The 23067-nt window shown below is 45.7% G+C and overlaps 1 protein-coding gene across 1 annotated transcript in view; it reads right to left on the bottom strand.

Annotated features, from left to right (window-relative positions):
* The window catches only part of SRGN (serglycin), a 28981-nt gene extending 17062 nt beyond the window's left edge, over positions 1-11919 (bottom strand). The window contains exon 1 of the mRNA XM_044239664.1: positions 11829-11919. The gene's annotated coding sequence lies outside the window, so the exon portion shown is untranslated. The remainder of the gene's footprint in view (positions 1-11828) is intronic.
* Between the last annotated feature and the right edge of the window lie 11148 nt (positions 11920-23067).

Below are 23067 nucleotides of genomic sequence, written 5' to 3'. Positions count from 1 at the left end.
GTTATTGGTCATTAAGGAAGAGGGAAGGCTTTGTCCCTTCATTTATAACCACAGAATATTAACCAGATCTTCAACGGCTCTTTGGTGTCAATCCTGAGGCTGACCACATTTACCAATTAAGTTACAGCACGTTAGTTCGTTCTTATTTTTTGCCAGACTCTATGCCTTTTTTTTTTTTTTTCTGTCTTGATCACAAACATGAGAGATGAACAGAATCGCTTAGTGAAATGCAGTTTAGAAGTTTCATGGCTTGGTCATGGTTTATAGTGAGGCAGTAAAAATTTTTCTTACAACCAGTCCTAATTTTTAACCCCTCCTAAAGAGTGAAGGGATATTGCTCATCCTCCATTCAAAAAGGCAGTATCTACTGGCATAAGTTGTTCTTCTGGCATTCTGGCATAAGTAATATCCTCTACGTCTGATGACCTTTATTTGATGCTTTCCCCAAATGGACTAAACTTCTACAGTAGTTCAGCATTTTCCTGCATGTCAGTGCAAGGCACTGAATGAATGAATAAATGAATTAATTCTGTATTGAATAATTCTTATTTTTTGCATGTGCTAGTCTTGTCTTCTCATTTAGATTATTCCAGGGATATAGAATATAATGGGGCTCAAATAACCATCAATTACCAAAAAGTTAATAGTGATGTTTTCTAGACAGTAGGATAATGTTTCCTCTTCCTCTTTTCCAGAGGAAAATTTTGTGTTCTAAAATTGTCTCTCATGTTAGTAATTAAGGAAGAAACACTCAAAAATATTTTGATTGTTGACATAAATTTAACTTAAGTATCATAAATGGAGAGCATTCTTTGGATAACCACCCTTCGGGCACAATGAGACTAAAGAAGTTGAGTTAGAGATTAGCATTCAGGAACAGCCTGATCAAAGCGATTTACCTGAAGGCGATGGGACTGGGACTACTAAAGGCTCGTTGTAAGAAGTAGTCAGGAAGGGTGAAGGAGAAGAAGAGCTCTAGGTTAAGTAGACAGTGCAATTTCATCACAGATGAAACAAGAATAGAATTTCTTTTTGGTTTTAGAATATCCACGGAGGTAATAATATGGCTGGCTCATGGAGATGAGAGTTAGGTCCCTTCCACTCTATCCCAAAACTTGAAAATAAGGACATGAGACCCTCTTCAAACAACCTTGTAAAAAACGAACTGGAGGAGAGACATGAAAATTCATGTCTAAAGAGATGAAGGGGTCTTGTCCTCAAAATCAAGTCAGCCTTCCCCAAAGCACACCCTATGTTAAAGACCAAAATGAAATCTCCTTGAGTTGGACCAAAGGGCGCTTTCCCAAGGGGACATGGGGTAGTCTCTCTTTCCTGGCTGGTGGGAATGCAGGCAGAACAATTCAGCAAAATCCCTGCCTCTAGGGACTCCTGTAGTTTTCAGACAGGATGGGGTTGGTGGGGAGAAAGGAAAAGACGGTTGGGGGCAAGCAACAGCTTGCTCAATAGATCACAATTCAAAACCACACTCTTGAGCTTTCAGGGCTTGCATCAAGATCCTCCTCGTTCCATGTGACCAGAAGACACCCCCCCCTTCCCAGGCCTTTCTGGATATCATACCGGTGATTGGGAGGAACTCAGGGCCCAACCTAACTAGCCCACCCTAGCTCACTGCCCAGAACCATCCTCCCATAACTTAGAGATACACTGTCCAGGCGCCTGGGTGGCTCAGTCAGTTAAGCATCTGCCCTCAGCTTGAGTCATGATCCCAGGGTCCTGGAATCGAGGGCCACATCAGGCTCCCTGCTCATCTCCCTCTCCCTCTGCCTCTCTTTCCAGCTTGTAAGCTCTCTCCTGCTCGCTCTCTCAAATAAATAAATATAATCTTAAAAAAAAAAAAGAACTGCACGCACTGACCAACATTGTAGCCTGTGGCTAGTAAGCACTTGGCTAATCTGAACTGAGATATGCTATATTTGTAAAATATACATTGGATTTCAAAGATACAGTAAGAGAAAACGTAAAATCTTAATAATTTTTATATTAACTGTACATTGAAATATTTTGGATATATTGGGTTAAAATATATTATTAAAATTAATGTTGCCGATTTTGTTTTACTTTTTAAAATGTGGCTACTAGGGGTGCCTTGGCTGGCTCAGTGGGTTAAGCCTCTGCCTTCAGCTCAGGTCATGATCTCAGGGTCCTGGGATCGAGCACCACATTGAGCTCTCTGCTCTTCGAGGAACCTGCTTCCCCCTCTCTCTCCCTCCCTGCTGCTCTGCCTACTTGTGATCTCTCTCTCTTTCTCTCTGTGTCAAATAAACAAATAAAATTTTAAATAAATAAATAAATAAATAAAATGTGGCTACTAGAAAATTTGAAATCACATATAGTGATGTTCACCTGTCCCGATACCCTTGAAGATTCTTCCACCTGGTCTAAGAATTCAATTGACATGAGAGATTAATAGGAGAAAAAAAAAAACCGCAAAGTTTAATTGTGCACACGGAGGCCCAATAATGAAATTGAGACCCAACGAAATGCTCAAGGCAGGCCGTTTTTTTACTTTTTAGACATAGAGACAATAAACCGATGAGGAATTCACACTACAAAGAAAACTTAACTCTGGGAGCTTTGGTTGGTAAGGAGCACTAACGGGAATTCGGACTGGGATAGTAAATGAGCAAGAAGTCATAACAAGGGTATAAACACAGCCCTCTTGGCTCTAAACTTCCCCTCTCTTGTGATAAGGATATATTTTTACCTCTTGATACAGGGAGGGAACACGTCACATAGGAGATTTATTTCTTGCTTTCTGGAGACAAATGGTGGTGGCCACAGTGTTCCTTTTGCATTGACTCTTTCTTAAGTGAGCTTTATTTAAAATAATTGATATGTCAAAGTGGCACATTTGGGGGTCACCTGCTCTTGGCCCCTACACTTGAATTCTATTTCTACAGCATTGACTTAAAAAAAAATGGTGATTCAAGGTTAAGGAAAATCTGGGTTTGAAAGAAGAGAGATACATAGTCTGAAAGTATGCTTGCATTGAAAACATTCCCTGAATAGCCAGCCCTCAATGAAAAGCACTCAGATATTTCTTAGACAGAACTCACACAGGGATGCCTGGGTGGCTCAGTCAGTTAAGCACCTGCCTTCACCTTGGCTCATGATCCCAGGGTTCTGGGATTGAGTCCTGCATCAGGCTCCTTGCTCAGCAGGGAGTCTGCTTCTCCTTCTGCCTGCCACTCCCCCTGCTTGTGCTCTCTCTCTGACAAATAAATAAGTACATCTCAAAAACAACAACAACAACAAAACCCTCATACAACCCACAGCACCCACTATTGGCTGTTTCATTAAGATATAAGTACTATACTAAGGACTTCACGTGTATTAATTCACAAGCTTATTACAATTGCCCTGTGAGGTAAGCATCATTTTTTCCCTAAGATTTTATTTATTTGAAAGACAGATCACAAGTAGGCAGAGGCAGGCAGAGAAAGAGAGGGAAGCAGGCTCCCTGCTGAGCAGAGAGCCCGATGTGGGGCTCAATCCCAGGACCCTGAGATCATGACCTGAGCTGAAGGCAGAGGCTTAACTCACTGAGCCACCCAGGCGCCCCAGTAAGCATCATTTTTTAATCTATTCTACAGATGAGGAAACTGAGACACAGAGGTGGGATTTGACTTTCGGCAATCTGACTTTAGACCCCGACTCTCACTTCACACCCTATACCCCAGCCCATTTCCTGTGACCCCTCCCATGAGCTCTCCTTTCTGGATGTACTTCTGCGGGGGAATCTTCTCTTATTCAGTCCTACGTCCCCAGCAAGCCCATCCCACCTCTGCCCTGTCTTTAAAAAAAAAACAAACACTCCTCTCTGTCATGAGTAGGAGGAGTCCTTCCCTCCAAATCCTGGAGTTTGGGGCAAAACCAAGTGTCTGACAGTGTGGTGACAATGTGGTGCTCTCAAATTCCCCCTTTTAGCTACTCAGTGGATTGTGAGAACACAGTTTTATATTTCTGGCCCCTACAGCCTAAGGGCTGGAAAACTTGACCAGGTTCTATGTTTTTTAACCATTCTCAATGACCGTTTTTTGTTGTTGTTGTTGTTTTTTTCTTTACCTTTTGCGTAATACTTCCCAAACCTTCCCAAACCGACAGTTGGCTGCTTGCAGCTGTTCCGAACCTGAGCTAAGGCCAGAGCAGCCAAGAGGGGCCCTCTTGGGACGCAGTTCCCACAAAAAGGGAAGACGGTTAAATGCTCATCCGAGGAAGCCTTCTGCCTCTTTTACCACATTTTTTTCTCCTGACTAAAGGCCAGGCACTTACCCCTCTTTTCCTCAGAAACCACAGAAGCCAAATGGTTTTGCTTTTGGTTTTTAAAGGTCTCTATCATAAGAATAATTAACTTATTCATCCCAGAAAGATGCTGCAATTGCCCATCTTCTTTGTGACTTTACCATTATTGCTGTTAGTACTATTAGTACTATTGGTACTACTGAGGGCTCTTAGGGACAGAGGAGGCAGGACACCAGAGCGCGGTCAGGGGGTCGCTGTCTTCTTTTACAGTCAAGGCCACTAAGGCCCAGGGAGTATACCGCTCACGCAAGGCCGTGTCCCAGCAGTGAAAGAGCCAAGGTCAGAGCTGATTTCCGTTGGCCGGGAGGTTTGGGCAGAGCCGGGTCTCCAGGTCGGATAAATCACCCCACCCAACAGAGCCACCACCGTGTGACTAGCACAGGCGCACAAGCCCTCCTTCTTCCCCTTAGCCCCTTTTCAGACTTATCTTCCGGGCGGCCCCTTCCTGATGTTTGTGTTGGAGTTTGTTTCTTTGAGATTTTAGCTATTCTGGTGACTGAAACACTCTATTCCCAGATACCCCAATGACTAAATCTCTCATCTTTTCAAGTCTTGACTCAACTCTGATTTTTTTTTTTTTTTTAAGTAAACCCTACACTCAACGTGGGGCTTGAACTCATGACTCCAAGATCAAGAGTTGCATGCTGAGTCAGCCAGGTGCCCCAAATATGACTTTAGGAAGGCTAACTCCCATTTATGCGGCAGCCACCTCCCACACACCCCCTACCCCAGCCCACTTCCTTTTCTTTTTTTTCTATAGCATTTATCAACTCGTGGTCTGCCTGCCCCATTAGAATATAAGCTCCCGAAGATAGCGGTCTTTTGTTTGCTGATATACACCAAGCCTGTAGAAGATCCCAGGTCACAGCAGGTGCTCTACAAACACTGGTTGAAACGGAAAATGTTGAAAACTGCTCTCCATGTTCACCAGCTCAAATCTCAGGGCAAGGATTGTGTCCCTGCCACAGGCCCCAGCCGTGCCAAGCATACCTGGTAGGCCCTCCCTTGGGTTCAAAGTCAAGTCTAATCCGTATAAAAAGGTCAGGAGAGGAGATCTTGGGGATTATTTTATTCCCCTACTTCTTTACACTTTTATTTAATTTCTAACTGTTCTAGAATATGAAAAATAACAAATTAAGGTAAAATAAAACCCTGAGGAAGGAGAGAGCCTGCAAATCTCTGAACAGGTTTCTTGCGGCTGGGGACCAGAAACCAATCTAGTGGAAAGCGACCAGGTCCCTCTTGCTTCAGGGAACAGGGTCAGAGAGGTTTTGAGACCTCACAAGACTCTTCTCCAGCACCTGAAAGAATTGACTGATCAGCAGTTTCCCATCTGTACAGGTGACTGAGCCAGAGAAAATGTGCCTCTTTCTGAGTAGAAGAGAGTTCAGCAAAATTTAGCAAGAATGCCTTCCCTAGGAGATGCAACAGAACAGAATAGAACCAGGGAAAATTTGAGACGTCCAACTTGAAAGTCATCTTTTGATTTTTTTAAAAAAGCAAACAAATAAACTCTGACATTCACAGGCCTAAGTCTGTGTTCCTTCTTCCAATTCTCCTGTGGATTCTAAACATTAGGGTCATACGGTAGCAGACAAATGGATGGTTGGAAGTCCAGGCTGGAGACCCTTCCTAGCCATGATGTCAGGCGTGTGGGTTAACCACACATGCCCACATGCCTCAGTTTTTCCATCATTAAATGGGGTGAGGATTGCAAACTCCTGGGAACACTGGGGATCAAACAAGGGTATCCATGTGAAGACTTGCAGGTGACAATAAGGAACAGAGTCAGCACCCAGTAAATAGGCGCCCTTACCATTGAGGTGTGGTATAGTTGGAAGTCCTTGGGAGTATACATGATTCCCCAGAGGCAGAGGGCTGGAAGAGGGACCGAAAGGATTATCTTAGTAGAGACAAAAGCTACAAGGAGACACACTAGATGTGGGAACTGAAGACACACGCTGCTCTAAGCACCTTTCACATACGAACACAGTTAATCCTTTGAGACTTGCCCCGAAGAGGAAGCTGAGACTAGAAGTTGATTGGGGGAGGCCATGCTCCAGAGATGCTGAACAGAGCTGACCTCTCCATTCCAGGGCAGGCCTCCAGAACTCAGGCCAAGGTGGGCTCCCATGGTGCTGACCCTTGGGGGGGCCGTAGGGGATGTGGGGGGAGTCCACACTCCTCTCCACCAATCCTGTCACCACTCAGCAGCCAACTGGCTTGTTACAACCCAAGTCATATCAGATCACAGCCTGCCAGGCCCTCCAAAGCCAGGGCCACCTATGAGGCATGATTCCTTCCCAGCCAAAATGTAATCTTGGCCTCAATGTCTCCTTGGGAGGAGCTTCTCTAATACGATCCACTGGTGGCCATCTCTTCTTCTATGGTCTGTCTGTGAAACAGAGGTAGGGAGAAACCCGACAATGGGCATGTGAGGCAAGAGCTCATGGAGGTCCAAGGCCCTGAGATAATAGGGCTCTCGAGACACCTGACCTCTTGCTTCAGTCTCCCAAAGAGGATCATCATTACCTGCAGAGGCCACAAAGGATGAGGTTAGGGCCACTCCATGGCCCTTCCCAGGCAGGAGCGACAGGAGGCAGGGCCACTCCCCACCTGGGCCCCATGACCTCTGGGTGGTCTACTCCTGGCTGTCCCACCCCTTTCCCTACTCTGGCCCATCTCCACACCATCCTGGTACGGGGACACCAGCAGGGACGCTCCACGGGGACAGGGACTGCGTCTGGTCACCAGGGCAGCCTGGTGTTCCTGGCACACGGCAGGCTCTCAGCACATGTTGTGGACTGGACACAGGTGGAGCCAACCCTCACCATACACAATGTGGGGGTTCAGAGAACCTTCCAGATTCCTCACTTGTTACAATGGACTGATGTCACCTTGGTTCACAAGGATGTTGTGAGGAGGGACGCCTGGGTGGCTCAGTCGGTTAAGCCGCTGCCTCGGCTCAGGTCATGATCCCAGAATCCTGGGATCGAGTCCCACATTGGGCTCCTTGCTCAGTGGGGAGCCTGCCTCCCTCACTGCTTCTGCCTGCTTGTGCTCTCTGTCTCTCCCTCTCTCTCTCTGACAAATAAATAAATAAAATCTTAAAAAAAAAAAAAAAAAGAAGGATGTTGTGAGGATTGAGTGGGTTCAAACAGGAAACCCTCTCCTAGGAAGTACTCATGATTGCTGCCTGTTAATTAGCATTACTATAGTTAACTGCCAGATCCTGGGCAAATCACAGTTTTCTGAACCTTGACTTTTGTCCCCATGAAGTAGGAGTGTTCCCTGCCTCAGAGTGGTTGGAGGACTGAGGGTCTACTGCGTGTGGGCAGGGTCCTTAGCGCACAGCTTAGAAAACAACGGGTAAGAAATCAACCATCCGTTGTGCTGGGTTCATACTCTCAGGGTCTTGCTAGTTGAGGGAGCAACTGGCTGGATAGATTACTTAATATTAGTAGTCCAGGGAGACTCTCTGGAAAAAAATAGAATTGCTCTGGGCATCCTTTGCTACACGCACACCATGAGTATTTTCTTTGCTGTATCTTGGGTGAGTCCTTTCACCGCCCATGCCCCGGCCCCCATCCAATAGTGACACCCCACAACTCCCAGGTACAACATCTCCCAGTGTAATCTGGTGGCTAATTATCCCGGAGCTGACTCACCTTGTCGTTCTTCCCCCAGAGAAATGACTCAGAGTCTCCCTTTCCAGATCCGTGCCTGACCAGGAGCTTTCAAAACCTTACCCTCAAGGAGGAACTAGTGGTTGTATTTTAGATGCGGGGTGGTTAGTGAGGGAATGTTCTAAGGCAGGACCTTCAGTTAGGAAAGGCCAGACCAAACCAAAAACACCCTACTTGTTCTCTGTCTACGAGTCAAGTCCTTCCGTGTGCTGACAAAAAGGCCTCGGTGACAATGACCGAGTCTGACCCTATGCACCAGGACCCCCGGAAGGGAATGGTGGCAGCAAGTGCCCTGCCTCCCAGCTCCACAGAGGCCTCTACTTGTAGCAAGACAGAGGTCAAAGGGAAGACCGAGGGGGAAGTCAATGAGGGAACCACTTCTCCCTGAAGGCAGGTCTTTACCATCCTCACAGGACCCCGAGCCTAGAAAGGGATCCCCATGTGGACAAGGATTTTCTCTCTTTTTTATGTGATTTTATTCACACCCACGAAAAGCTGAAGATCAAAAAAAAAAAAAAAAAAAAAGTGAAATTTTTTTGATTATGCGTGTACTTAAACCACTTTAACTGAAAGGAACAAACTTACATGAACTCAAGACAAAAGTCACGGTATTTAAACTTCCCTTTGGTTGTTAGTTTGTGGATCAGATGTTTTTCTTCCTCCAAGTCCTTCTGCAGTCAAACTACCTCTGGGCGCCTGGAGAAAAAAACCTCAGCCTTTGTTTCTAGCTTCCCGCTGAGTCACGAGCTGAAGGAGTATTTACTCACCACCTACTATGCACCCTGGGGTGAGGCGTGAACAAATGGAATATGGCCCTTGAGTTAGGATCAAGTTAAAGGACTTCCAGCCAGCCTCACCCCAGTCAGGCCTATCATGAACACCACCGCTAAAGTGTGGTTTTTATATTATAATAATGTTGCAACAGTTAAATTTTTAAGAAAAACCTTCCCCGGTCACCGCCCATAATTTCACACCCGTTTCCATTTGTCTTTTCTTCCTGCGTCATTTGTATTTTTCTGTATTCCTGCCTAGCCTTCATAATTAGCTTTTCCAAAAGGCTACGTGCTGTTCTATCCTGATGCCCATGCCAGACTCACTCACTATCCCCTACTGTTGGACTTTCAAGTTTCTGTGGGGTTTTTGGAGTTTCGGAGGATGGCGCCGGGTTCACTGACTTAGCAATAATGTCTGCGGAGTGTCCGAGGTCCTATGTGGACAGCATCGAGGCCCAAGGGGCCGCCGGCCAGCCACCGTCCTCACGGAGCTTGCTCAAGGTCCCATTGGCCCTTCAAGTCCTTGGAGGAATACCAGCCAACTATTTCAATAAAAGGTAAAGACTGCTTGGAGGACAAAGGGCATCATGCTAAAAGCCCCACCAGAAGGGACCAGAAGCTGAGGGGCTCTGCATTTTCACAATGACCAAGTGTTTGAGGAAGTCCCAGCAGCCCCCAAGGTTCAGTCCCCCGCAGACCTAAAAGCCCCACAACAGAAACTGTGCTTCGAGATGGCGACTCCTGATTTCACTGGCAACTGAGGGAAATCCCACCTGTATTTCAGAAGGAATTCCCGAGCCCTGTGGACCGGCCAGGAAAGCCCAGATCCCCTCCTACACAGCGGAGAGGGAGTTCAGGCCCGAATCCAGCATGCAGGGCTTACTGCACGGTCTGGCCTATCTATGGACCTTTCTTCCTCTCCTGCATTTCTCACTCCTAGCAGGGCGGGGAAGGAACCTAGAAGGAGACCCATGACTTGGTTCCCCCCCCAACCCCTCACCGACTGACTTTCCCATTCTTTCCTTAGAAATAAACTTTCTAAGAACTTTCACTTATTCTACCCCACCAAGTCCCATAAAATCCCACTCTCGGGTCCCCACCCTGCCCTAGCTGCCAGAAACTGATACAGAAAAAAAAACTGAAGGTACACGGGTGGGCTGGAAACTCCAGGCTTGAGGCAAACGAGGGTTCAGTTCATATGCTTATAGGTTCCTCCTTTTCTCAAGACCACCGTGGAGTGGTGTAGGAGGAGGGATGGTTACTGGTCAAATTTGCCCTTCTGGAAGCTTCTGCCCAGCAGAACTCCTTAGCCTATCTCCACAGTGCTTGGCAAATGTCAGGGGATTTGGCAGATCACTTACCACACGGGTTTATGCTGTGTTGTGAAGGGCAGTCCCCTCGCCCTACAAAGCCCTGTGGGCAGGCACTGATCCCACAGTGACAGCTTGGTGTCAGAACCCCGGGACAGTGAATAAGGAACCTTCTCTGGAAGCTTCATCCCCTCCCAGTCTTTGTGAGACAGGGGATCCAGGATGAGTCCCCTCCAGATCCAGGTGGGTCCTGTGGACAGAATGGCAGTAGGACCCTCCCTGCCAGTAGAGGCCCACATACCCAGTCACTAGGCTCCTTGGTCTGAATTCCAGACCCCCTGAATTAGGCCCCAGGAGTCTGTATTTTTTTTTTTTCCTTTAAGTAGATTTGACACCCAGCATGGAGTCCATCCCGGGGCTTGAACTCATGACCTTGAGATCATGACCTGAACTGGGATCAAGAGTCTGATGCTAACTAACTGAGCCACCCCAGGGCCCCTGGAGCCATTTCTATAAGCACCCCAGTGATTCTTGATGTTAACCATGGCTTGGGCTTAAGCCCCTCCTCATACCAGCCAGAAGCTAAGGCCCTGGGAGGGCTGGCCCTTGGCCATAGCAGCACAGAATCCCAGAGGAGGAGGACTAGGACCAGCGCTCTCGGCTCTGGGCCCCGTGCTGCACAGCTGCCCTATGGTTCCTGTTAAGCAGCTGCCTGTTAAGCAGCTGTCCTTGGGAGAGCCCGGGGCTTCTGAGCTCCCTTCCTCGAGCCTCCTGGAGCTCGAGCTTTGCTGCATTTTGGAATTACCTGGGAGCTTTCAGCGACCCAGCAAGCCTTCCATGGGGTACAAGAAACATCCTCTGGTATCATTCCATCTCTACCGTATCCCCCTTTCTCCCGGCCTGCACCCAGCCTCTGGCAGGTGGTGAGATGAGATTTCTGTGACTGATAATCGCTCATTTTGCTCCATCTACTTTATGAACCAGCTGCATCTGTGGGATCTAATCTGGAGAAGGACCAAAGACTCCAGGTGAGGAGAGGGAACACCAGAGTAAGCACTGAAGTCCCCTAAGCCCAGAGCCAGAGCAGGAGGCCTTGAGGTTAGACGGAGAAACAGTAGCCTGCCTGATCCCGAAGCAGTCGGGGGCACACACTGCCCTCGGGACGATCCAACGCGACATGGAACATTCCCTCCTCCTGAGCATGTCGCCAAATACCAGCGGAAGGTGCTAACGGACTGGTGGGGGCCAACATGGATCCGGGTCCCACTCTTCCAGATGAGGAAACAGAGGCTCAGAAAAATGAAGCCGCTTCCCCTAGGTTATACAGCAGGCAAGGAGAGAGCGAGCATTTGAACCCTGCTCTGTCTCCCAAGACCGGCCCTTTCAGTTCCTAAGTAGCCAAGCTAAGACTCAGATCCAAGCTTCCAGACTCCATGTGCAGTCTTCTTCCCTGGTAGTTGCTGTCGGATAAAGCATGAAAGTCTCAGAACTCCCCATGAGAGTCACCAAGCTCTCATCAGAATAGGTGTGGTGACAGTGACGCCTCCAAGTCAACAGTCGCCGGGGCCCCCATGCACTCCCCACCTCTCAGTATCCCCTGCCCTAGGTCCAGCTCTTTATTCCTTTCTCATTTATCCCAGAAATAGACCTTTTAGGTTCCAAACCAACCCACCGCCAGAAGAATCACTAGTCCATGCTCAGAAAAGGCAGGAAAGTTGGGCCTTCTAGCTACTCACCCCTCTCCGGCTCCTGTCCCTCTCAGTGTCCCAGCCCAAGCTGCAGTGGCCAAGGACCGGAGCTGAGCAAGAGGCTGGGTGGAGTGGGACCTGGAAAGCTTGAGTCTTTTACATACAATAGGACTATCTTCAGGCAGCTGACAGTCTGTCCAACAGAGGGCTCAGAGATTGCTTCTCAAGGTCCCCCCAACCCAGAAAGCACTTGCAGGCAATCAGTCTGGGAGAGCAGCCTGCAGGGGCACAACAGTCGATAGTCAGGAGGAATCCAAGGTCCTCTGTCCTTGTTGGGCTATGGTTAGCTTCTTGCATTTGTGGCTCAGTCAAAGGAACGCTGGAATTAAATGGAGGAGATGAGCTCATGTGTCAGTCCGTTACTCTATTCACTCCTTATCCATTCATTCATTCACTCATTCATTCGTTCAGTAGCTAGTTTGGGGCCATCTGTTGTGAGTCTGGCACTGCTACTTACTAGAAGAACAGTAACAAGACACCCCAGGGAGTTCAGTTCTAGTTTTCTCAAAGCAGTCCATGCCCCTTAAAGTGTTCTTAACTTCTAAGGCGTTACAGAAACCCCTTAAGACAATGATGAAACTTCTCAGAAACATGACTAATCAGGACATTATTTATGTAATTTTAGGGGCACCTGGGTGGCTCCGTTGGTTAAGTGGCTGCCTTCAGCTCAGGCCGTCCCAGGGTCCTGGGATCGAGCCCCACGTCAGGATCCCTGCTCAGTGGGGTCTGCTTCTCCCTCTCCCTCTGCTGCTCCCCCTGCTTGTGCTCTCGCTTTCATTCCCTCAAATATATAGATAAAATCTTTTTTAAAATATTATTTATGTAATGTTAGGGGTATCAGTGAACCCCCAGGGTTGCAACTCCTTGTCTGATGACTTCTCTCCCTGGGATCTGCCACCAATTCTCCTGGACACATTCTTTCCATACTGAAGGCCTTAGTTTCCCCATCTGTCACATGGATTCTCTGGACTCCTTTGGCCAAATGGTCCCTGAGGACCTCTCAAATCTCAGAAATCACTGATTTCAGAAATGCCAGCCCCCCACCCTCCCATTCTGAGAGAGAACCGGCCAACTGAAATGATATTAGGAGGAAGAAAGCATGCATGACCTTGGAATCACCTGAGAGTGAACAGAAGGTGGAAGGCACAAAGCATTTCCTTAGAGACAGAAGGAAAGAATGCTCGTGTCCCAGCATGACATACAATCAGTCTTCCACTAGGACAAAAGTCTTCCGGATGGGGCAATAGTTCAGTCCTTCTGCTAAGACAGTTTAGTCCCAGTGCTAAGATGACTCCCAGAAGCCACCCCTTTAATCAGAGGAATTCCCAGGAAGATGAGGTCACCAAATACCTCATCCATTCAACAAGTAATTATTGAGGAATGCTCTGGGGAGATCAAAGTGAACAAGCCAGAGGAGACCTTGTGCGGTTTCCTTTCCGGAGGAGTAGACAGACCACTCATATGTAAACCAAGCGAGATCATTCTAAGTAGTCATGAATGCGTAGAGAACAGAGAGTACAGGGATAATCAAGAAGTGGGGGCTACTTAACAAGGGGTCCACCCAAAAAAGGCTGATTGAGATTAGATCAGAATGTTAAGAATAAGCCAGCCAGGAGACGGTGGGGGAGGCACTTTCCAGGCAGAGGGCGTCACAAGGGAAAAGGTCTCGTGGTGGGAAGGAGCTTGGCGAAGCAGTGAGGGGGACAGTGGGAGGCATTGGTGTCTGAGGGGTGGCGGGGCGGGGTGTCTTAGGGGCCCAGAACTGGAAGCCACTGGAAAGTTTTACAGAAAGGAGAGAACAAATGCCTCCAAGTGTTCTTCTCCCCTTCCCCCTCTAACCTCACTGCGTCCCTCCCTCCCCCTCCTCCCCCAGCCACACTGGCCTCCTTGCTTTTCAAGGGACAGGACAGTTCCAGGCCACTCTTCCCTTGAGTTTTTCTGCAGTGGCTGTTCCGTCCTCCCAAAACACCTCTCCCCCGGGTACTCACAGGGCTCACTCCCTCTCCTGCGCCAACCTTTGCGCAGATACAGATGCAGACACCTTCACCTCCAAACTTAAAAATCGTACCTCCTGGGGTGTCTCGGTGGCTCAGTCAGTTAAGCATCTGCCTTCAGCTCAGGTCATGATCTGGGGTCCTGGGATGGAGCCCTGGGCCCTGCGTTCTCCTCTAGCTCCCAGCTTGCCCAGGAGCCTGCTTCTCCCTCTCCCTCTGCCCCTCCCCACTGCTCATGCTTGCACCAGCCTGTGCTGTCTCCCTCTCTGAAATAAATCTTAAAAAAAAAAACCTCCCTCCCCACTTTCTTCTGCATACTCACTCTTTTCTCCCATGTGAAATAATCTGCGGATTCCTTTGTTTAGGGCCATCTCTCTGCCAAAATGTCCCTCCTAAGGGCAGGGAGTTCCTTGTGTTTGATTCCCTCCTGCTCCCCAGGACCCAAACAGTGCCGGACACTAGCAGGTGCCCAGTAACTATTTCTGGAATGAATGAAGCGGGGAGGAGGCGGTTGCAGTAGTTCAGACACAGATGATGTTGGCTTGTAAAAGGATGGTGGCCGAGGAGATGCGGGCAGAGGACAGGGAGAATTCTGGAAGGCTGAGCAAGGCTGGAGCTGGCTGGTTGGGGGCCCGAACTCTTTTGCTATGTCCACATAGTAGGGCTGCAGAGCCCCAAATGCTGAACCCCTTCTCAGACCTGCACTTCGCCTCCCTCCTTCTTGCCTTTTAATTTACCATCAACACCTGAACTAGATCAGAGGCAAAAAACCAACAAACTCATTTTTGACTCCAGACCCCTAAATTCCTACAAAACGTCAATAGGGGGCAGCTGGGAGGCTCAGTCGGTTGAGGATCAGATGCTTGGTTTCAGCTGAGATCATGATCTGCTGGATCTGAGATCCAGTATCTGCTTATTGGATGGAATGTCGTGAGATCGAGCCCCACATTGGGCTCCGTGCTCGCGGGGAGTCTGCTTGAGATTTTCTCTCTCTCCCTCTCTCTCTCTAAAATAATCTTTTTTAAAAAATATTTTATTTATTTATTTGACAGACAGAGATCACAAGTAGGCCGAGAGGCAGGCAGAGAAAGAGGAAAGGAAGCAGGCTCCCTGCTGGGCAGAGAGCCCAATGCGGGGCTCCATCCCAGGATCCTGGGATCATGACCTGAGCCGAAGGCAGAGGCTTTAACCCACTGAGCCACCCAGGTGCCCCTAAATCTATTTTTTTTATGTAAATAAGAAGGGGCGCCTAGGTGGTTCAGTAGGTTAAGCCTCTGCCTTCAGCTGTGGTCATGATCCCAGGGTCCTGGGATCAAGTCCTAGGTCAGGCTCCCTACTCAGCAGGGAGCCTGCTTCTCCTTCTCCCTCTGCCAGCAGCTACCCTTGCTTGTGCTCTCTCTCTCTCTCTCTTTCTGTCAAATAAACAAATGAAATCTTTTTTTTAAAATGTCAATAAGAACCTAACCAAAATTTACAACAGAACTTAGTATATTGTTTTCTCTTTTTTTGAGACGTAATGCCCATTCCATGATACCCACCCTTTTAAATTGAGTAGGTTTTGTTTTTTTTTTTAAGATTCCATTTATTTATTTGACAGAGACACAGCGAGAGAGGGAATACAAGCAGGGGGAGTGGGAGACGGAGAAGCAGGTTTCCCGCTGAGCAGGGAGCCTGATAATGGGGCTCGATTCCAGGACGCTGGGATCATGACCTGAGTCAAAGGCAGAGGCTTAACCCACTGAGCCACCGAGGCACCCCGGTTTGTGTTTTGTTTTGTTTTTATATATTCACCACTACTAAAAATTCCAGGACATTTGCATCACTCCAGAAAGAAACCTTATACCCATTAGCAATCACTCCCCATGAAAGACTCCGACCCCACCACCCAGCAAGCACTAATCTACTTTCTGCCTCTATGGGTTTGTCTATTCTGGACACGTTCATATAAATGAAATCATACAATAAGGGGCGTTTTGTGGCTGGGTTCGTTACCTAGTGTAATAGTTTTGTTTTTTGTTTTGGGGTGTTTTCTTGGCCATGTATTTTCTCTCTTTCTTTTTTTTAATTAACATGTATTATTTGTTTTAGGGTATAAGTCTGTGATTCATCAGTCTTATACAATTTTCATCAGTCTTATACAATTATATATACAGATAAGATACAATTATCTTATACAATTTGTATACAATTTTATACAAATACAAGAGAAAACTCACCCTCCCCAATGAGGAGCACATACCCTCCCTAGTGTCCATCATCCAGCCACCCCATCCCTCCCACTCCTCTCCCCTCCAGCAGCCCTCGGTTTGTTTCCTGAGATTAAGAGTCTCTTATGGTTTGTCTCCCTCTCTGGTTTTGTCTTGTTTCATTTTTTTCCTCTCTTCCCCTATGATCCTCTGCTTTGTTTCTCAAATTCCTCATATCAGTGGGATCATATGATTGTCTTTCTCTGATTGACTTATTTTGCTTGGCATAATACCCTCTAGTTCCACCCATGTTGTTGCAAATGGCAAGATTTCAATTTTTGATGGCTGCATAATATTCCATTGTGTATATATTCCTGTGTGTGTGTATGTATAATATACCACATCTTCTTTATCCATTCATCTGTTGATGGACATCTAGGTTCTTTCCATAGTTTGGCTATTGTGGACATTGCTGCTATAAACATTTGGGTGCACATACCCTTCGGATCACTACATTTGTATCTTCGGGTTAAATATCCAGTAGTGAGATTGCTGGGTCATAGGGTAGCTCTATTTTAAACTTTCTGAGGAACCTCCGTGCTGTTTTCCAGAGTGGCTGTACCAGCTTGCATTCCCACCAACAGTGTAGGAGGGTCTGCCTTTCTCCGCATCCTTGTCAACATCTATCATTTCCTGGACTTGTTAATTTTAGCCGTTATAACTGGTGTGACGTGGTATCTCACTGTGGTTTTGATTTGTATTTCCCTGATGCTAAGTGAAGTTGAGCACTTTTTCATGTGACTTATGGCCATTTGGATGTCTTCTCTGCAGAAATGTCTGTTCATGTCTTTGCTTATTTCTTGATTGGATTATTTGTTCTTTGGATGTTGAGTTTGATAAGTTCTTTATAAATTTTGGATACTAGACCTTTATCGTTATGTTATGTTATTTGTTATTTCCAAATATCTTCTCCCATTCTGTAGGTTTTCTTTTGGTTTTGTTGTCTGTTTCCTTTGCCATACAAAAGATTTTTATCTTGATGAAGTCCCAGTATTTCCTTTTTGCCCTTGCTTCCCTTTCCTTTGACGATGTTTCTAGGAAGAAGTTGCTTTGGCTGAGGTCGAAGAGATTGCTGCCTGTGTTCTCCTCAAGGATTTTGGTGGATTCCTGTCTCACATTAAGGTATTTCATTCATTTTGAGTCTATTTTTATGCGTGGTGTAAAGAAACAGTCCAGTTTCATTCTTCTACATGTGGCTGTGCAAATCTCCCAACACAATTTGTTGAAGAGGCTGTCTTTTTTCCACTGAATATTATTTCCTGCTTTGTCGAAGATTAGTTGACCATAGATTTGAGGGTCCATTTCTGGACTCTCTATTCTGTTCCATTGATCTATGTGTCTGTTTTTGTGCCAGTACCATGGTCTCTTGATGATCACAGCTTTGTAAAAGAGCGTAAAGTCCAGAATTGTGATGCCACCAGCTTTGGTTTTCTTTTTCAATGTTCCTCTGGCTATTTGGGGTCTTTTCTGGTTCCATACAAATTTTAGGATTATTTGTTCCAGCTCTGTGCAAAAAAATTGACGGTATTTTGATAGGGATTGCATTAGATGTGTAGACTGCTCTTGGTAGCATAGACATTTAACAATATTTGTTCTTCCAATCCATGAGCATGAAATGTTTTTCCATTTCTTTGTGTCTTCCTCAATTTCTTTCATGAGTGTTCTATAGTTTTCTGAGTACAGATCCCTTGCCTCTTTGGTTAGGTTTATTCCCAGGTATCTTATGTGTTTGGGTGCAGTCGTAAATGGGATGGACTCCTTAACTTCTCTTTCTTCTATCTTGCTGTTAGTGCATAGAAATACAACTGATTTCTGTGCATTGATTTTATATCCTGCCACTTTGCTGAAGTTCCTGTACGAGTTCTAGTAATTTGGGGGTGGAGTCTTCTAGGCTTTCCAAATAGAGTACCATGTCATATGTGAAGAATAAGAGTTTCACTTCTTCTTTGCTGAGTCAGATACTATTCATTTCTTTTTGCTGTCTAATTGTTGAGGCTAGGACTTCTAGTACTATATTGAATAGTAGTGGTGATAGTGGACATCCCTGCTATACTCCTGACCTTAGGGGAAAAGCTCTTGGTTTTTCCCCATTGAGAATGATATTCACTGTGGGTTTTTCATAGATGGCTTTTATGATATTGATGTATATATACCCTTTTATCCCTATACTGTGAAGAGTATTAATCAAGAAAAGATGCTGTTCTTTGTCAAATGCTTTTTCTGTGACTATTGAGAGTATCATATGGTTGTTCTTTCTTTTATTGATGTGTTGTATCACATTGATTGATTTGCGGATGTTGAACCAAACTTGCAGTCCAGGAAAAAAAAAGTCCCACTTGGTCGTAGTGAACAATCCTTTTAATGTACAATTGGATCCTATTGGCTAGTATTTTGGTGAGAATTTTTGCTTCCATGTTCATCAGGGATATTGGTCTGTAATTCTTCTTTTTGATGGGGTCTTTGTTTGGTTTTGGGATCAAGGTAATGCTTGCCTCATAAAATAAGTTGGGAAGTTTTCTTTCCATTTCTATTTTTGGGATAGTTTCAGAGGAATAGGTATTAATTCTTTTTTAAATGTTTGGTAGCATTCCCCTGGGAAGTGGCCTGGCTCTGGGCTCTTATTTCTTGGAAGATTTTTGATTACTGTTTCAAATTCCTTGCTGGTAATGGGTCTGTTCAGGTTTTCTATTTCTTCTGGTTCAGTTTCGGTAGTTTATCTGTCTCTAGGAATGCATCCATTTCTTCCAGATTGTCAAATATGTTGGTAAATAGTTTCTCATAATATCTGCTTATAATTGTATTTCTTCAGTGTTGGTTGTGATCTCTCCTTTTTTTTTTTAAGATGATCTCTCCTCTTTCATTCATGATTTTATTTACTTGGGTCCTTTCTCTTTTCTTTTTAGGAAGTCTGGACAGGTGTTTATCAATCTTATTAATTCTTTCAAAGAACAGCTTCTAGTTTCCTTGATTGGCTCTACCGTTCTTTTGGTTTCTACTTCCTTGATTTTTGCTCTGATCTTTATTATTTCTCTTCTTCTGGGTTTAGGCTTTATTTGCTATTCTTTCTCCAGCTCCTTTACATATAGAGTTAGGTTGTGTATTTGAGACCTTTCTTCTTTCTTGAGAAGGGCTTGTATTGCTATATACTCTCCTCTTAGGACCGCCTTGTTGTGTTTTCATTTTCATTTGTTTCCATGAGCTTTTTAAATTCTTTTTTAATTTCCTGGTTGACCCATTCATTCTTTAGTAGGATGCTCTTTAGCCACCATGTATTTGAGTTCTTTCCAACTTTCCTCTTGTAATTGAGTTTGAGTTTCAAAGCATTGTGGTTTGAAAATGTGCAGGGAATGATTCCAATCTTTTGGTACCAGCTGAGACCTGGTTTGTGACCCATGATGTGATCTATGCTGGAGAATGTTCCATGTGCACTAGAGAAGAATGTGTGTTCTGTTGCTTTGAGATGGAATATTCTGAATGTATCTGTGAAGTCCATCTGGTCCAGTGGGTCATTTAAAGCCCTTATTTCTTTGTTGATATTTTGCTTTGATGATCTGTCCGTTTCAGTGAAGGGGGGTGTTAAAGTCCCCTACTATTATTGTATTATTGTCAATGTGTTTCTTTGATCTTGTTATTAATTGGCCTATATAATTAGGTGCTCCCATGTTAGGGGCATAAATATTTACAATTGTTAGATCTTGTTGGATAGACTCTTTAAGTATGTTATAGTGTCCTCCCTGATCTCTTATTATAGTCTTTGGTTGAAAATCTAATTTGTCAGATATAAAGACTGCCACCCCAGCTTTCTTTTGATGTCCATTAGCATGATAAATGGTTTTCTATCCCCTCGCTTTGAATCTGGAAGTGTCTTGGGGTCTAAAATGAGTCTCTCGCAGACTAGCATAATGTTTTTGAAGTCTTCCCATGCAGCATGTGTCTGTGGCCAGATGACATTCACCTGTATGCACCTCACTTTGTTGCTCCATCCATCCGAGGATGGACATTTGAGTTGTTTCTGCTTTTATTATGGGAGTGCAGCTCTGAGCATTCTGTGCAAGTTTTTGCGTGGACTATATTTCTTTTTTTTTTTAAATATTTTATTTATTTATTTGACAGAGAGAGATCACAAGTAGGCAGAGAGGCAGGCAGAGTGAGAGGGAGGAAGCAGGCTCCCCGCCGAGCAGAGAGCCTGATGTGGGGCTCGATCCCAGGACCCTGAGACCATGACCCGAGCTGAAAGCAGAGGCTCAACCCACTGAGCCACCCAGGTGCCCCACGTGGACTATATCTGTTCTCTTCAGCATATGCCCAAGAATGGAACTGCTGAGTCACAGGGTAGCTCTATGTGGAACTTTTTAAGGAGGGGCAGACTGCTTTGTTAAGTTTCACCTCTGTTATCATCATGTTGCTAAGTTGGGGAGGAAGTGAGGTGATTTGTTCATGTTCACCAGGTACCAAATATGGTGCGGGTGGGGGCGGAGGGGAGTGCTGCTCATACCAAGGAATCCTCTGCTTCTCTGTGATGCATTTCACTCATTCTTCCAAACTTTCGAGCATCATCTGTGTGCCCATCACTAGTCTGGGTGCTAGAGATACTAGAGGTATCTGAGAACAAGAGAGACATGACCCCTGCCCACTCAGAGACACAGTCTAGTGGGGAAAACAGACGACGAGCCAAGAATTACAGTTCTGACAGTGCAGTGGGGAAGTCCAAGAGAGGGTCTACCTCAACTTACCCTGTCCTTTGTGCAGTAAGAGCTGGGCTCAGAGCCAGCCAGCTTGGGTTTAGATCCCTGTGCCCTCATGCTAACTGGTGGACCCAGGAAATTCCCAAGCCCCCCTACCTCTGTTTCTCATGTGGGAAACGGATGGAGTAATGGTATCCACTCTGAATGGGTCAGCTGGATTCAACCCATCAAAGCCTGTAAGGCACTTCAAAGCTAGCCCTCGTTAGCCCCCTGAAGAAGTAACAAGTGTTGATGTTGCTGTTAGGCTCTCTACCCCTTACCCATCATCTAGCAACATGAATCCTGGTTCCTCCATCTTGCACGGTTTCAACTGGCAGCGCTCGCCCCACCCTGTCCACTCGGCCCTGGCCGGAATCAAGGGGAAGCCCCACAGTGCTCTGTTGCAATGTCCTGCCAAGCGGCACGAGGGGTTTGATGCTCCAGTTAGAACCCCTGACTGCCTGGTTCACTGTGGAACCAGGAGAAGGAGATGCTTTTGATATGTCATCTTTTCTCCTTAGAAAAGATACCTAGATTATAAGATTACCTAGATTATAAGCTCCTGGAAGCCAGTCTGTCTCACTCCTGCAATGTTAAAATGTGTGGGCCAGAAAAAGAAATGGAGGCAAAGTCTCTGGGTGGGCAGTAGAGGCTTTGGAACATGGGCTCTGGAGCCAGACAGATCTGGGGCACAAGCCCGGCTCTGCCACTTAGAGCTACCTCACCTGGGGTAGGTTGCTGAGACCCTCGGACCCTCCTTTTGTCCTCTGTGAAATGCAGCCAGGGGCCACTGCCTCTCCCCTTGCTGGGGGCCAGCAGTGAGCCACAGGAGCGCCTTGCCCATGCCCAGTAGGTTCTCCGAAGCAGGTGGTTGCCGCCCCTTGCATCATGGCAGTGCAACTGGGAGACCGAGCCCTGCGGGCCAGCACGTCCTACAGACGTAGCCAAGTACAGAAAGTACACAAGGTCAAAAGGAGAACCAGCTCTCAGAGATGTCATCTAATCACTATCAGGTACAATGGTTAGAATGGAACAGAATTCGCTGTTTGGGCTTTTCTCTTCTTCTTACCTTATAGATGCTTCTTTTGCTATTTTTATGACAGTCAGACGGCAACAGAAAGTATTCATGTAATCCTACCCAGTGAACTATTAAGAAAGGACATGATCAGGAATTGCGCAATCCCCAAACTGCCATGCATCCTCATCTGCCCACCAGCTAGAGAGACAATCTCATTCCTGACCTTTATGCTCTTCCTAAGGAGTTTCCTGGGTTGGCTTTAACACATTACTCAAAAGAGTATGACAGAGGGTAGTTAAAAGAGTATGACAAAAATAATGAATAATGTTTTTCTGAAAATAAATAAATTGGAAAAAAAAAGTATGACAGAGGGTAGTTAAAAAAAAATTTCCTCTCATTAAAAAAGAAGCATACAAATAAATTCCTCTCATTCCATGGTTTCCTGCAAAAGTGACCACACATCAGCAGTGTATGTCCCATATTCAAGCTTCAGAAATTTGTGAGGAATAGTGACATGTTGCCTTTGAAACTTTTCTTTTCTTCAAGTGGTCTTCTTTAAGGATAAGCTGTTTATTTATATCAAAAAAAGTCATAGAATTTGTCTACTGCAAGGAGCAAGGATCCAAAAATACAAGTTTTGGAGATATATATATATATATATATATATATATATATATATATATAATATATTTTTAAAAGATTTTATTTGTTCATTTATTTTTTTTATTTGTTCATTTATTTTAAGATAGAGGGTATGTGGGCACAGTGTGGGCGAGGGAGCCAGGGGGAGGGGCAGAGAGAGAGAGGGAATCCCAAACAGACGCTCCGCTGACTTCAGAGTCTGACGAGGGCTGATCCCACAACCCGAGATCACCACCAGAGCCAGAACCAAGAGTGGGATGCTCAACAGACTGAGCCACCCAGGTGCCCCTTTATATATATTATCTTTTAAATGGTTTCTCATTTTTTTCCCATGGCAATTCCAAGAGGCAGCACCCATGTGGGGAGGGTTATTGTCCCTGCAATCTCATTGTGGTACCTGAACTACTTGGGGTGTCAAAAAGAGACCCCACCAGCCCCAAACTTCATGCCCATTTTATACTCAGAGGCACTTATAAACCAGGAGAATTTTGCACAGAAGGAACTCCCAAATGTAATTCTCAACTCAGAGAAATCTCCCATTTTGGTAGAAATAGACATGAAGTTCACATTTACTTGGCAAACCCCTGAGATAGAGTGAATGAA

Source organism: Neovison vison, chromosome 2 (genome assembly GCF_020171115.1).
Source record: "Neovison vison isolate M4711 chromosome 2, ASM_NN_V1, whole genome shotgun sequence".
Lineage (NCBI taxonomy): Eukaryota > Metazoa > Chordata > Mammalia > Carnivora > Mustelidae > Neogale > Neogale vison.
Note: the sequence above shows the minus strand (reverse complement) of the source record. Positions and strands in the feature narration are given on the sequence as shown.